This window comes from Mus pahari, chromosome 20 (assembly GCF_900095145.1).
Source record: "Mus pahari chromosome 20, PAHARI_EIJ_v1.1, whole genome shotgun sequence".
NCBI classification, from domain to species: Eukaryota; Metazoa; Chordata; class Mammalia; order Rodentia; family Muridae; genus Mus; species Mus pahari.
In genome coordinates this window covers 45851391-45865843 of record NC_034609.1, presented here as the reverse complement: position 1 = coordinate 45865843, position 14453 = coordinate 45851391, and the positions used below count along the sequence as shown (strand labels likewise).

The window sequence follows — 14453 nt, the reverse complement described above, 5'->3', positions numbered from 1 at the left end:
CTGTTTGTAGGGCTGATCCCAGTAACTGTCACACCCGTCCCTCCTATCCGGAGGCCAGGATGTGGCTTCATTATGTCTGGCTGGGCGTGTGTTTCCTCCCGGCGCTCAGAAACAGGAGGTTCCCAGGCAGCCACTCAGAGGATGGGGCTGGCAGAAGACAAAGGGAGCGGTCACTTTGCCCTGGCATTGCCCTTGCAAGTTGCTGGAAGGTTTCAGAAACTTCTCAAGGCTGGGTCTCTCTCATCTCCCCAAGCCCCCAGGGGCTGGTCTGAGAGAGTTCAGCCATACCCGGTCAGAACACACTTGGCTCCTGACCTGGGAAGAAGTAGGAAAGCCCTGTGAGAGCTTTTTGGTCATGTGCATGGAGGGATCCCGAGAGGGGGGGTACACTGGGGTCATGATGTCACCCCACCTCGGTCCACTGAAGGGCGGAAGCCAGGAGATGCGGTTGTCCCCAGTTGGCATTGGGAGACCACGGTTAGAGCACCAAGCTGGGAAAATGCCGCTATTTGGGACTGTTTTTTTTTGGGGGGGGGGGCACAACCACTCGTGCATTGAGAGGGAAAAAGGAGGAATCCTGCGAACAGAAGGAACAGATGTGGAGCTCACTGCTGCCTGGGAGCTTGACAGACACAGGGGGGGAGAATATCACGTTAGGACTGATTTTCTGGCGGAATCCACCCTCCCGGGAGGTGCCGTGATCTTGATGAGAGGGGAGAGAGGGAGGGCCATGTGTACCTGGCACACTACCATCTTTTGCTGTGTGCCAAGCCCGAGCTGGCATATGGAAGACACCCCTGGACAGCTCCTTGCGGGATGCTCTGGGACTGCTGGGTGGTCCAAGCGGCTCTCAGGTCCTTGTCGGGCTCTTCCTCTGTTACCGGGTTATCCATGTAATTGAGTTACCACCTCCAGGAAATCTCTCTGATTGCGCTCCACATATTCTCCTTTCTGCGTGACTGAAAGAAACTCCCTTCCTACACGCGGATCTGGAAATACTGGCAGGCTGGGTCACTGGGCCACAAGATCTGAGCCAGTAGGTTTGCCCACCATGGAGAACTAGGCTTAGCTTCAGCCTCTTCTGATGCAGATGGGAGGGTGTGTCGGGAGAGGTGTTTCCTACCACCTTCTGGAATGGTCTTCCCTCCCCCCTCCTGCTGCACTGTAAGCAGGATGGGTTGGGGGGGGGTCTGATTCATTCTCAGCCTCCCACGTGCCAGTGGGATGGTGGGGAATTAAATGGATCTAGCTATCCTCCACCCCCAGGAGGGGAGAGAGCCCACCTAGCTCATCCATGTCTGCTCGGGTGCGCATGTGTACGCCAGGTGCGCACGGAATCCAGCACAGGACCAGCGGCGTGCAGGCTGCTGGGCTGGCCGTGCCTGGGGCGAGGGGACTGGCTCTGTGGATCTTCCTTGGTTGGCCATTGTTTCCTGCACTGGCCCTCCCGACTTTAGGTCTGCCTGCTGCACGGCAGGGTCACAGCATCTTCTTTAGCAGTGACTGTGATCTTCAAAACTTAGCTCATTGTCCGATCTGGATCCTCTTGCCCAACCAGACAGACTTGGTGGGGTGGGTTTGATGTTAGCCCGGACCCTCCCAGCTTTGTAATCTCTCCTGCCTGTGTCCCAAGAGCCTTCCTGTGTCTGTCAGGTCTTCCCCTCAGCATCCTTAGAACTCTGAGTCTATCCCAAGGGCTGCAAGTGACCAGGGTAGGCGCTATGAGTGGGGAGCCCTCTGCTGGGCTGCCTCAGGCAAGTGGGGGTATAGCCGCCTTATAGTTCTTGCTCAGCCACATTGCTGACAGTCGTGGGTGAGCCTTGGTGCTGGGCCATCCTGGTTCAGACCTCATAGGACTCTGGGGGCAGGGGAGGGATCGGGGTCGGGTCGAATGTCGCTCAAAACCCTCTGGGAACCACAAGGCAGTGTTTGACTATTACAAAGGATACAAATTCAGTGCAGGATAAATACACACACACACACACACACACACACACAGTTCCTTGAAGGTGGCCAATAGTGGAGCCTTGCTAAGCCTACTCTGCTTCTATATAGCTGGCCATGGAGAGTGTCTGCCATTGTGTGCTAAAAAGCCTTCTCCATGCTGTGCGGAGGTGAGTGACAGAAATAACGTAGGGGAAAGTCCACCTCACCTTTGAGACCAGCACTGACCCGCTCAAAGTGGTGGACAACAGCACTGACCCACTGTACAAACTCAGAGACGTTCTTCGGATGCCGGAGGCTGATGGACCTTTGGGGTTCCCCAGAGTTCTGACCCAACAAATGAGTTGGCTAACAGTCATGCAGATTCTGTGTATATCAGGGTTGACCAGCTGTATCCCCTAGAAGGGAGGGGAACTGTGAGGGACCAAAGAGGTGCAGCACTCTATGGGGATAGGCCACAGGTCTAAGGCTCCTTTCTACAAGGATATCCAGTCTCCAGACCAGACTGGGTTATGGGGTTCAGTTGTGACCCTCCAGTAAAGCAGTCACTTGCTATATTGCCCTGGTAGTTCCCAGGCCCCTCCTATCCTGGTGGGCCTATGACCCAGCCTTCCTGGGCATGGTGAGCAGTCGCAGTTCTGTTTCTGAGGTCCCCAGTTTGGAGCAGGGTGAGAGCAGGGTTTCTCCGGTCTAGAAGCCAGTTCTTGGTAGAGATGGCCGTCAGTCCCAGCGGGCAAGGCTGGGCAGATCCCGGCATCCGGGTGCGCACCTCGGATGATGGCGGGAACGGTAAGCACTCTGTCCCTAGTTTCCACCTCCAGCTTGGCTGGACCAGGTGGAGAGGCTGCTCCTTCCCTTGAGCGACAGCACACTTCCTGAGGCAATAAAACAGGAGTTCAAGCTCCCGCTTTCTATAATTCGTGGGACCTCGGGGCAAGCCAGATGTCACCGGGAAAGGAAAACAAAGATGAATTTGGCTATAATAAGGAAGATGTCTCCAGGCCAAGACTCCATGAGCGCAGCCGGCAGCTCCTGGGTTTCCATTCCTCTCTGCCTCCCTTTCAGCCTCTCGGGGCCAGTTTATCCCTGTGCTCCAAATATCCCTGGCAGATCCTGAGGCCCCTCATAGGGGAGGCAGAATAGTCAGTTTATTCAAGGGAGAGGCAACAGAGGGCATGAGGGGACGAGAGCCCTCCCTGACACTCCCTGGGACAGGTCATGTATCTCTGTAGCCATGGTTGACAAGGAATCAGAAGGACGTTCACCCCACTGGATCATCTAGAAGACAACCCAGAGAGCACCTGGTTTGGCTGTGACAGGTCCCATGTTAGAAGGCAAGTGGCAAGAGATCGAGGGGTGTGGGGGGGTTGCTAACCATCTGTGGAGTCTCTCTCCTGTCCTCAGAAAGGAAAGGGACAACACTTTGGCTTTCAGGGACTCTCAGCTGTGTGACATGCTTCAAAGTGCTTGCCCTCTCTGTACCTCTGATTTCAAATATGTCTGTTGGGGGAACAGACTGCCTTATCCAGGGTCTTCTCTGGGTCTGAGGTAGATCTGAGCATCAGGTAGCCATACCTGGGTCTCCTTGCTCTCTTGCTAACCCCGTGCTGAATGCTTGCTCTCTTGTTCTAGTGAGCAATATGGCCTTGGCCCTCTGTTCAGCATCTCTCCTCTCACGGAGACAGCGGGTGACCATGGAGCCAAGCCTTGGGGCTATGTGCGTCGTACCCTTTGAACACCCGTTTTGTGGAAAGGCATCCAGGAAAGGCTGGTAGAGCATACCCGAAAGCCGCTCACGTAGGAAAGCTGTGGGACAGGGACATGATGCTCTCGCTGACCGCTGTGACTCTGAGGGTGTGTGTGGTGGGTGCTGCAGACCGTGTGTAGAGTACCCAGGGACCCAGAGTGGCCTTGCAGAGGTTTAGCTGCCAGAGAGAACTGTGGCCTGCATCCCAAGGCTTTCCTCCCAGCTGGGAAAGATCTCTGCGTAGAGCCTGGAGAGGCTCCGCAGCGTACAGACAGAAGTCACAGGGCAGTGCTACCGGATGTGTGCCAGGTGGAACTGTGAAGGGGTCCTCAACTGATCACTTGTGTGCCCGAGGACCTGGCCAGTCCGTAGGCAACATCCTGCAGAGAGGATACCTCCAGCTCTTACCAAAGTCCATCAACCTGACTGCGAGGCACTGTAGGTGGCTTTAAAGAAGGTACCTGGGCATGGCTGCTGCACAGACAATGGACAACATGGACTTTGAGGCAGGGCTATGGGGACTTTTGTGTGCCTGTGTGCAAGCGAGTGCAGGTGTGCAGGGCAGACGAGTGTGTGTGTGTGTGTGTGTGTGTGTGTGTGTGTGTGTGTATGTATGTGTGTGTGCTCGCATGTGCGCAGTACAGACAGGAGTGTGTCATTTTGGCAACCATTTTTATTTCCAAGATTCTTCCCATTATAGCAATGACGTCTGCCCCTCTCTCATTCTATCCTTCACACAGCTAGCTGCTAACTGTGTGCCTCTAACTGGCCCAGAGCTCCCTGTAAGGACCAGGTTGGCCTCAAACTCTTAGACACCCGCTTGCCTCTGCTTCCTGAATGCTGGGATTGAGTGTGCAACACCGTGCCCGGCTTCTAAAACTGGATACCGTCCCACTGCGTGGACACGGTGTGAGTTCCGTTGTCATCTCTCGTAGAAAATGCACATTGTTTCCATCCCTGACTCTCGCTACCGTGGATGTCGGGCAGGGTCTGAGGAGCAGACTTTATGGGTCCGTAATCCGCTGGCTTTCAAAAGATAAACCAAAGAGAAAAGCCACTTGCCTGGTAGTGAGGGCTGGCTGTGTGGTTACTTGGTCCTCCCTGCCAGTGACAGGTGCCACCCAAGGTCCCCTGCTGGCTTAGGGACACCTGACCAGTGCCTGTAGTGGGTTGTTTAAACAGCAGCATTTCTGCCTGCAAGCTGTCACCGTGTTTGATTCCACAAACCGCCACTGGGCTCCCCGGCACCTGCTCTGTGACCAGATGTTCTAAACCCAGTTTTGTTCCTATTCTCTCTGCTTCTATCCTGTGTGAGCAGCCAGGGGAGTCGCCACCAATGCCAATTGTATATACCCCTCCAGGAAGGAAGCTGAGCCACAAATTGTTAGACCACATAACCCTCGTATCCCACTGGCCACTGACTCGGTTCTGCCTCCTCCCTGTTTCCCAGATGTGCCAGGCCCTTTGCCTGTGGAACCTTTTCCTGGTCTCCTCTGCTATAAGACTCTCCTCTCCCCTTCTTCTTGTCTGCCCCAAATGTCTCTTTGGTGGCTCTACCCACTCTCTCCCCCTTTGCTCTATTTTCTCAGTCGTGGGACTTGCCTCTATGCTGTGCCGTCTCCTTCCGAATAGCAGGGCCAGCCAGCTGCCGTCCAGATAGCTCCAAGGGTCGTGTTCTGTCTGCTCCAAGCCACCGCACTCTGAGGCAGAACGCGTTCTGTAGTAGGTCTTTGTTTACCTGCAGTGTTCCTGTGGGCTAGGAGCTTCCCACTGAGGGAGTGCCTCTTCCTGAACCCTGTATGTTTTGTTCCCTCTCTGTACTCTACCCTGTACCTGCTGGGTGGCACGGCCTTGGGATCTCAGGCTCACCAGCCCAGGAGGTAGCATGGGCTCATTCTAGGTGTTCCTGGAGCTGTTGAGCTCCCAGACAGACATCTCCTGGGAGATCATACCAGGTGGTGATACAGGTACAGAGGAAGCAAAGGTGCAGACAGGGATAACAGCTCACTGAGGACCCCAGGATTCTCCTGTGTGCATAGACACAAGGTGGCTGTTTTACTATGCTCACAGGTTCTGGGACAGAATAGGGACAGATCCCATCGGGAGAGCATCCTTGCTCCATGTCCTCTGAGTATCTCATGCCTTAGCCACCAGGACCACCAGGGTATCAGAAGCTCAGCCTGGAGCAACCTGGGTAGTGGGAGGTTGGTGCTGGAGCCACAGTTCTTCCTAAGCTGGCCTTGGAGTCCCGCAGTGCCTTCCATGTGGCCTTGGGTGGAGGTCTGAGCAGCTGTGCTGTCTGGGGAGCCATGCCGCCTGCTGAAAGGGGAGGCAAGAGTCAGGCTGACCTCTGGGCACACGTAGGAGGATCAGGCTGGACCTTGGGCATCCCCGTAGTGTCTGCACCCTGTGTGGGTGATGCCAGGCCTGAGGAGAGAGTGTGGTATGGTGGGGGAGGCAGATGGTCTATTCTCCACCTGCCTCTCAGTCTACCTCAGAGGCCAGTCAGTCCTGTAGTCAGTGTACACCCCACCCCAGAGCAGCTAAGATCCATCTCCGGCTGGTGTACCCCTATGGCCAAGGTTGCTGAGTCCCTGGCTACCTGGCTCGGACCCTCACATGACGGGGAAGCTTCAGGAAAGAGCAAATGCCCTCGTGACCCAGCCCCTTCTCCAGCTCCTGGACAGAGGGGCAGAATCCCAGGACCAGATCCCCTGGGGACAGTGAGCCAAGTAGATTTTACTCTTCCCTAAATCTGAGAATAGTGAACCTCTCAAACTGCAGAGTGATGGGGAGTTTTGTGCTTCCTATGCAACTCCCCCACGCAGTAGGGGTGGGGTGGGCTGCATGTGGGGACCCTAGCATGACTGTGGGGTAGCCCGAGAGTTTCAGGGAGCCCTTGGCTCCCCTCATCTGAGATTTTATTTATTTATTTATTTATTTTTGGTTTTTTTGAGACAGGGTTTCTCTGTATAGCCCTGGCTGTCCTAGAGCTCATTTTGTAGACCAGGATGGCCTCGAACTCAGAAATCCACCTGCCTCTGCCTCCCAAGTGCTGGGATTAAAGGCGTGCGCCATGAGATATTAGCTTTGAGCTGCACCCACAAGCTCACAGTTGGGCAAGGGCTCCACGGATGGATGGAGTGCTGTAGCAGCCTGAGCTCCACACCGAGACCCATCCTCTGTTGAAACAAAATGCACAAGGTAGGGGGGATTGGTTCTTTTGCAATGAATGGCACCTGCTCCAGGCAGAAGCCAGCAAATGCTGCCCTGTGCCTGAGAGGGACAGCAAATGGAGGGATAGGTAATGGAGTCTCAGCCTGGGCTATCGGAAGTCCCTGGCCAGCTCTGCTCTATTGGTAAAGGAACTGTGCAGAAACCTGCAGAGGGACAGAGACAGTGACTGCTCTACAAAGATTTTTTTTTTTTTTTTTTTTGGTGTGGTTGTACAAAGACCCTGAGGCAGGAGAATGCCTGACACCCTGGAGGAACAGGGAGGAGATTTAGGGTGCAGAGCACTAGGGCTGAGCAAGAAGAAGAGAGTTGAGAAGGGCTTGGGAGATCGCCCTGTGGTGCTGTGGAGACCCAGCTTCAGCAGGCATAAGTCACAACACGTGAAAAAGCAATGCGTGTTTCTCCTTAGCCCTGAAGTACCCAAGGGCCTGATACAGTGATCTCTCGCCCAATCCCAACCCAGAAGGTACTATTGATATGTTTGACAGATGGGGAAACTGAGGTTTATGGGTCCCTACCCTTATACCTCAAGCCAGCAGCCAGTTTGTCCCTAATGAAGATTCCTATCCACTAATCTCCCTGCAGCCGCATGCTTGGTGTGGTGGGTGCTCACCACACTCTCGAGATAAAGGGCTGGGTTAACCGTGGGTCATCACTCTGACATTACACACAATAAACACGTGCCCCAAGGCTTGGCCTGGTGACTGGCACCATCACAGGGACCCAAATGGGTGCCCAGATCTTGACAATTGCTCTGTGCCACAGGGGTCAGACACCAGTATTAAGGAGGTCTGGCTAGGATGCTGGGACCCTCTGGCATCCTGAAGGTGGTGACAGATTGAAGTTTGTGATGCTGTCTTTTAGGGAAGAACTTTAAGGCCTTGGGCTGTACCTCAATGGTGAGCGTTCTGCTGGTGTATGCAAGGCCCTGCCTTCCACCTTCAGTGCAAAAAGATGATGTCAAATGATGCTGTCACAGCTTTTAAGCCCCAGAACCACCCCGTCATGGGTAGCAGTGGCCTTCTGAGCCCCCGCCCCCACCCCAGAGACGTCAGGTGTATTGGCTGTCACTGGTTGTTCTAGGTCCCTTCTGTTCTAGGATTAAAACACCCCACCCAAAAGCAGGGTATGTTCATGTTAACCATTCCAAGTCATAGTTCATCACAGAGGGTAGAATCTCAAGGCAGGGACTAAGAAGAGGCTTGCTTGCTGGTCCACAAAGTATAACGGCCAGGGAAGTGCAGCTGGAACCATAGGGGACACTGCTTGCTGGTTGGCCTGTAGGCTAGCTTACATACAACTAGCTTTCTTACATAGTTCAGTGCCGCCTGCCTAGGGAACGGTGCCTCCCACAGTGGGGTGGATCTGCCTGCCTCCAGGAACAATCAGGACAGTGCTCTCCCTCAGACAGGCCCCAAAGCCTATCTGATCTAGGCAATTCCTCCGTGGAGGAATTCCTCTGGGATGACTTTAGGCTGTGTTGAGTTGATAGTTAAAGCTAACGGCAACACCTGACCTCTCAGTGTGGGGTCACGCCCTTCTCTGATGGGAAAGTGAATCTCCAGCAGGTAGTGGTCCTTAACCCTCCCAGGAGGCAAGAGAGATGTGGGCAAGGTGAGAGCCTGCTGAATCTGAATCTGAATCAATCAATCTCTCTCTCTCTCTCTCTCTCTCTCTCTCTCTCTCTCTCTCTCTCTCTCACACACACACACACACACACACACACACACACACACACACCACACACACACTGGCCTCTATCCTAAGAACATCCTTATAAGGCTCATGAGACAGATCCCCAACATACTGCTTGGTTATGCTATCTGCTTCTCTGCTCGGAAAAGTGCCCTGCCAGGTTCCCATGCATGTTGGCATTCCTGGCAGTTGTACACCCCCGTGGGTCCCTAGAGAGTCCCAGTGGAGCGACCTCAGGCAGCTCCATGCCCTCTGTGACACTCCTGTTGTCCTTCCTGTTCAGAGGAAGCTCTCCCAGAGCTCGATGCCTGGCAAGCGTCTCTTCCCAGGAAAATTCCCCAAAGGCTCCGCCCCCAGATCTCAAGGTCCCCTGAGACCATTTGGTGGGATGAGTCAAAATACCCATAAGGTTCCCGCTGGAAAGGTAGGCAGCTTCGCCAGCCCCACAGCTCCCCCAGAGCAGCTGTACCAGCATCAACACCAGCACCAGGCCCATCTGCCTGCCTGGAACCTTCCCAGGGCCCAGAGAGGAGATTGACTGGGATAGGGCAGGAAACAGTGTCCCACCCACCATGGGAAGGGAAAGGTGTGTGGCACCAGGGTCTCCCTATGTGTCCACTATGACGTGGTATACAGCTGAGATGATACGGACGCCCCCACCCTTAGACATGACCAGTGGGAGGTACCTATCTATGCTCAAGACCAGCAGATGCGCCTCTCTACCCATAATCCCAGGGTCTTCGCTTTATCTGTGGGGATCACTGTATGCCCCCCGGATCCAGGGCTGGGTAGATGAGTGTGAGCACATACAGAAGCTTACGCTTTTAATCTCAGCACCCGAGAGGCTGAAGCAGGAGAGATGCTGTGCTTTCAGGGCCAGCTTGGGCTATATACTGTGTTCCAGAGCAGCCAGAGCTGCTCAATGAGACCTTCTCTCAGAAAACAAAGGTTGACATCAGTATGCACACCTGTAATCCCAGCTCCCCGAGAGGCTGCGGGCTGGAGGTTGAGGCCAGTCTGAGCTACAAAGTGAGTTCGAGGTTGGCTGTGGTAGAATGAGATCTCGTCTCAAATGTCCAAGCAAATAAGCCAACACTGCTGACCCCAGGGTAGATTCCTCACCTCCCAGGTTGTGTCCTAGTTCCCTGAACAGGCCTGCCCCATGGGCCAGGTAAGGATGCTATTCTCTGATCGTCCTGGAGCGCCTCCGGGAGAGGTTCCTGCCGGACCTTAGGGAGCCCAGTAACCACGTTCAGACGCAGGACCTTGTGTCGGGGCTCTTTCCCACCCGATAGCTGCTGACCTGACTGCAGGCTGCGTTGAGATCCCTAGTGGCGTGCTGAGCTGTGTTGAGAAGACGCAGCCTCCACTTCCTGTGATGCACAGTGAGGCTGCAGTCTCAGGGTCTGTAGTGTAGGATATGTATGTGCCTTACGGCTCAGAGCAGAAGCGGCTCAGACCCTCACACCAGCCAGTTGGTGTCTGCAGGAAGTGTGGCTTTGCAGCCGCTCCAGACGGACACTCCAGCTGCAGCTGCTGATCGAGCCTGCAGCAGAAGGCTGATCTGGACTCCTGCAACTGGGAACTCAGGAGGCGCCGCTCAGGAGAGGCTGGGCCTGCACACGGCGGAAAGGCCTGTGGCCTCATCTCCCAGCAGAAGGGAGGGCCTCCTGTTTCCCAAGGATACCCCACTCCACGAAGTCAACACAGACGTCAAACCCTGACACTGTACCCTCCCTCACCTCCCTGCTCTGGGGTCCATCTCAGCCCCACCCCCACCCCCAGTCTTGCCTGGGAAGGAGGATGTGAGAAATGTGGCAGGCACTGCTTAGAGCCAGGTAGCCATGTGAACGAGAGCCTGTATGGAGCAGGCGGGCTGTACGCACGGGCGGCCCCTCACCCTCCCTGGGCTTCTGTTTCCCTATCTATGAAATGGAGATTGGAAAACCCTTTCCTGTTTCATCCTTATCATCTCCCAAGTGCAGGCTGCCAGGCTGAGATAAGCTAACGTCTCGCCCCGGGGCACAGGCTGTGCTGCCAGAGTGTGGTCTCCCCTCGACTCTGACCAGCCCTGGGAATTTGACCTTGGATGGGTCTCAGAATTTGGCAGCCCGGCTTAGAGGTCATGATGGCTGGCTAGGGTGTTCCCCAGGGGAGGCGAGCAAGGCTTCCTCCTTCCTTGAAAACAAGCAAGCGGAGGGTGTGTGTGTGTGGTGGTGAGGTTGTATGGGAAGAAGGGCCAGATGATTAGATGTACCTGTCCCAGGTACAAAAGGGCATATTCAAATGGTAAGGGCCGACTGAGGTGCCCAGTACCCGTGCGCTCAGTACACAGCGCTGGTGCCCATTCCCACTGGCCCCAGCAGAAGATCGAACCAAGGCTGGCTGGGCAAAACCCTACGTTTGTTCCTGCCTACCAGCCTTCACAGTCCAGCAGGATCTGGGAAGCTGTGTGTGGATGAGCCATCCCTGATGCCCTGCAGCAGAGTCCTAGAGCAACACAGTGGGAATGGCAGAGGCAGCTCGGGCCAGACCCCCCCCACCCCACCCCAGAGACTCTGAGAAAAGACGCCTGCTTGGCAGCCTTGGATCAGGAAATCCCGACTGGCAGGGTGCCACCACCTCCCTGCCACCCTGATCCGTCACCAGCCAGACATATTTCGGATCCTTGCCAGGCAAGGGGGAGGGGTGTTGGGGAGGGGGGAGGGATGCACCCAGCCCCCCCACCCCCCTTCCATGCCATCCTTGCTGCTGCCTGTGTGTAATTAACAGAGTAATTAAAAACAGGATGAGTTAATTGGTATTCATTTATGTGGCAGATGTTTTTAATTGAAGCAGGAAACAATTTACCTGTTTACATAAACAATGGCAAAGGCAGGCTTGTAAAACACATTTTAAATTTTTTTTTCCTCCCCCTGCCTAAAAAGAAGAATTGAAAGCACTGGATCTCCCCTGTGTAGCCCTGGCCTCGCTGCTGTAAAGAGTGGGAGCTCCACCTCGGGGAGGGTGGGTGGCTCCGGCCTGCCAGGAGGAAACATCTGTTTGCCGGTTGCTTCCAGCAAAGGCTGTTTCCTTAAATTCTGAGAAAGGATGTGTTGTTCCTAGGTTGTGGGAGCCTGCTTGAGGTGACAGCTGTCCCGGCCACTGCGGCCATCAGGAGGCCTGGCAAAGCAAGGCCCAGACAGATCTGGTCACCCTTCTGGACGAGGAGGGCAGGGCTTCGCTTCTGTGCCTGCACAGTGAGTGCGGTGGTGTGCCTGAGTCTGTGCAAAGGGCTGCCAGGGCTGCCATCCTTCTCCTGCGGTGACTGAGATTCAGAGTCAAATAAAAATTTAAACTCAGTTCTTCCTCCACAACCACCTGTCAAATACTCGGCTCCAACCAGGGCCCTGGGGCGCTGGATGTACAAGGATTGAGCAAAGCTGGGGGACTCAGCGACCTGTGCTGGGGCGAGCACAGAAAGCTTAGCCCATGAGAAAACCTACACTCCAGAAGTCGCCTGATTTACAGTGACACCAATTAAGTGCTTACTGTATGCCTCACCTGCTTTTCACTTTGTAACACGCATGCTAATTACTCAAATTCTATATCTCGTTCCCATGGTAATTCCAGAGATGACCCCTTTGCAGGGCAGAGCTGGGATGTGAACCCCAGGTCCATACCTTGGCTGTGCTGGGTGGAGATGTGTGTGATAGAGCGCTTGGCTTGGAGGCACTTGGTTTGGGGGATTTGTTGGGTTTGGTTTGAGACAGTTCTCAGTTGCCAGAGAACTCACTGTGTAGGCCAGGCTGGCCTCAAACACATGAAGATCCACCTGCTTGTGTCTCCCAGCGCAGGGACTAAAGGGTGTGCCACATCTGTGTTGTCTTTCTCTTTCTGGAGAGCTAACATGACTGAAGCAGCACTTAGCTAGAGATACCAGAAACACGGAAGAGAGGATATAGGGACGTTAGCTGGGCACAGCCTGGTGGAAGGGGCAGGCATGCTGTCCTTGTGTCCAAACACCCTGGAGTCACCTGCCCAGGTCCCTCACACCCCAACGTCTGCCTTCTCCTCACCTGTGGTTGAACGATAGCTTCAGAGGCAATGTCTGAGGTGATCCACTGACCGAAGGCCAAGCAGGCCGCAAACCCTCAAAATGGGCTTTTCATGAATGCCAAGGGCAAAGGGTACCAGAGGCTCCTAGTGTGCTTTTGTGTAGACTCTGGGCTTTTGGAGACCATCAGCTAGGATTTTTGCAGACCTCTGGAGACACTTAGGGCAACATAGAGAATAGAATGTTCTGGAATCTATCAAGCATGAAGGCTTTGATCGGAGAAAGTGCCCCAGAACTCTATCAAGGGGTGGCAGAGGGTCCTCCCCGGGTCGGCTTGACTCTGTGCTTCATATACTAAGGCTTACCTGGAGGGCCAGCTACAGCATTTATTTATTGCTTGTTTGTTTGTTTGTTTGGGGGGATCATGAATGGAGAAGTCAGAGGATGGCTTGTGGGAGTCAAGTCTTTCCTCCTGGTTTTGGAATTGGAACTCAAATCATAAGGCACGAGGGTGTTTTTATCCATGGAGCCATCCCACCATCCCCACAGACATAAATTTTTAGGTCATCCGGAGGACAGCATGCTGGACAAACAGCCTGTGGGGGTTCTGGGCCAGTGGCTGAGTGGCCTTAGAGGAATGTCAAACTTTCCGAGTGCACGGTTGTGGACTGCCCAGGACTATAGCTCTGACCTCGGCAGTCGTGTCCTGACAAGCCCAACAAATGACTGTGACCCACATGGCCTCCCTGAAGTCTTCTGGCAGCCTGTTGTCCACTCTGCAAGAGCAGGAGGATCATGGGTTCTCTTTGATGTGGGTCCTAGGCCTGGACCTTGCTGGGCCTTCTCAGGGCAGCCCTCTTCTCTGCCCTGGGTATGGATGAACAGAGTGGGTGTGTTCTCACCTGGGCTAGACAGGATGCTGCAGGCCTGCCCCTCCCAGACTCTGAGGAGTTGCTAGGCTTCCCACCCTGGGCATCAGGTTGGCACCACGTGAGGCTGACTCTACACTGCCACAGCAGCCCATAGGACATCCGGTGCACCAGAGGAAATGAGGCAGGGAAGCCTAGAAGGGAGATGGTCTGTCCACCCTTTTCTGCCCACCCCATCCCTTGCTGGTCTCTTCTCAGGGCTTGGGTCCTGTCCTGCTCTGGGCTGTCCCAGGGACAGATGTCACTTGTTGACGTCTGGCTTATTTACCAGAGACTGAGCCAAACAGGCTAGCATCTCAGTGGTGGCAACTGAGTTCCTCACGCGTTTGTCGGTTCTTCGTCTCGTTTTGTTTTCCTTTAAAGAGTCTGCGCTGGTGTTCTTGGTTTTTGTAACTCAGAGTCTTATGCGTGCCGGGACTCTGTCGCTAGGCTACACCCTCAGCTACTTGTTTATTTGGGACAAGCCTTTGCTATGTAGTCCTGACTGGCCTGAAACTCGCTACGTCAACTAGGCAGGCTGTGAACTCATAAAGATCTGTCTGCCTCTGCTTCTGAGTGCTGGGACTAGAGGCATGTACCACCATACCTGGCCTGTTTTTTTACTTTTTAAAATATCTATTTGTGTTTGTGGTGTGTGTGTGTGTGTGTGTGTGTGTGTGTTGCCCACAGAAGCCCAAGGGAATATTGGCTCCTCTGGACTGGCATTACAGGTGGCTGTGAACCACCCAATATGTGTCCTGTAAATTCATCGAGAACAGCAAGTGCTCTCAACCACTGAGCAGTCTCTCCAGCTGTTTTGAGACAGGGTCTCACTAAGTTGTCCAGGCTAGCCTTGAACTTGCAATATTCTGGCCCCAGTGTCCTAAGT

General features: G+C 54.4%; 1 protein-coding gene across 6 annotated transcripts in view; it reads left to right on the top strand.

Moving 5' to 3' along the window:
- Cbfa2t3 (CBFA2/RUNX1 partner transcriptional co-repressor 3) overlaps positions 1 to 14453 on the top strand; it is a 48572-nt gene that overhangs the window by 1227 nt on the left and 32892 nt on the right. The gene's annotated exons all lie outside the window — the stretch shown is intronic.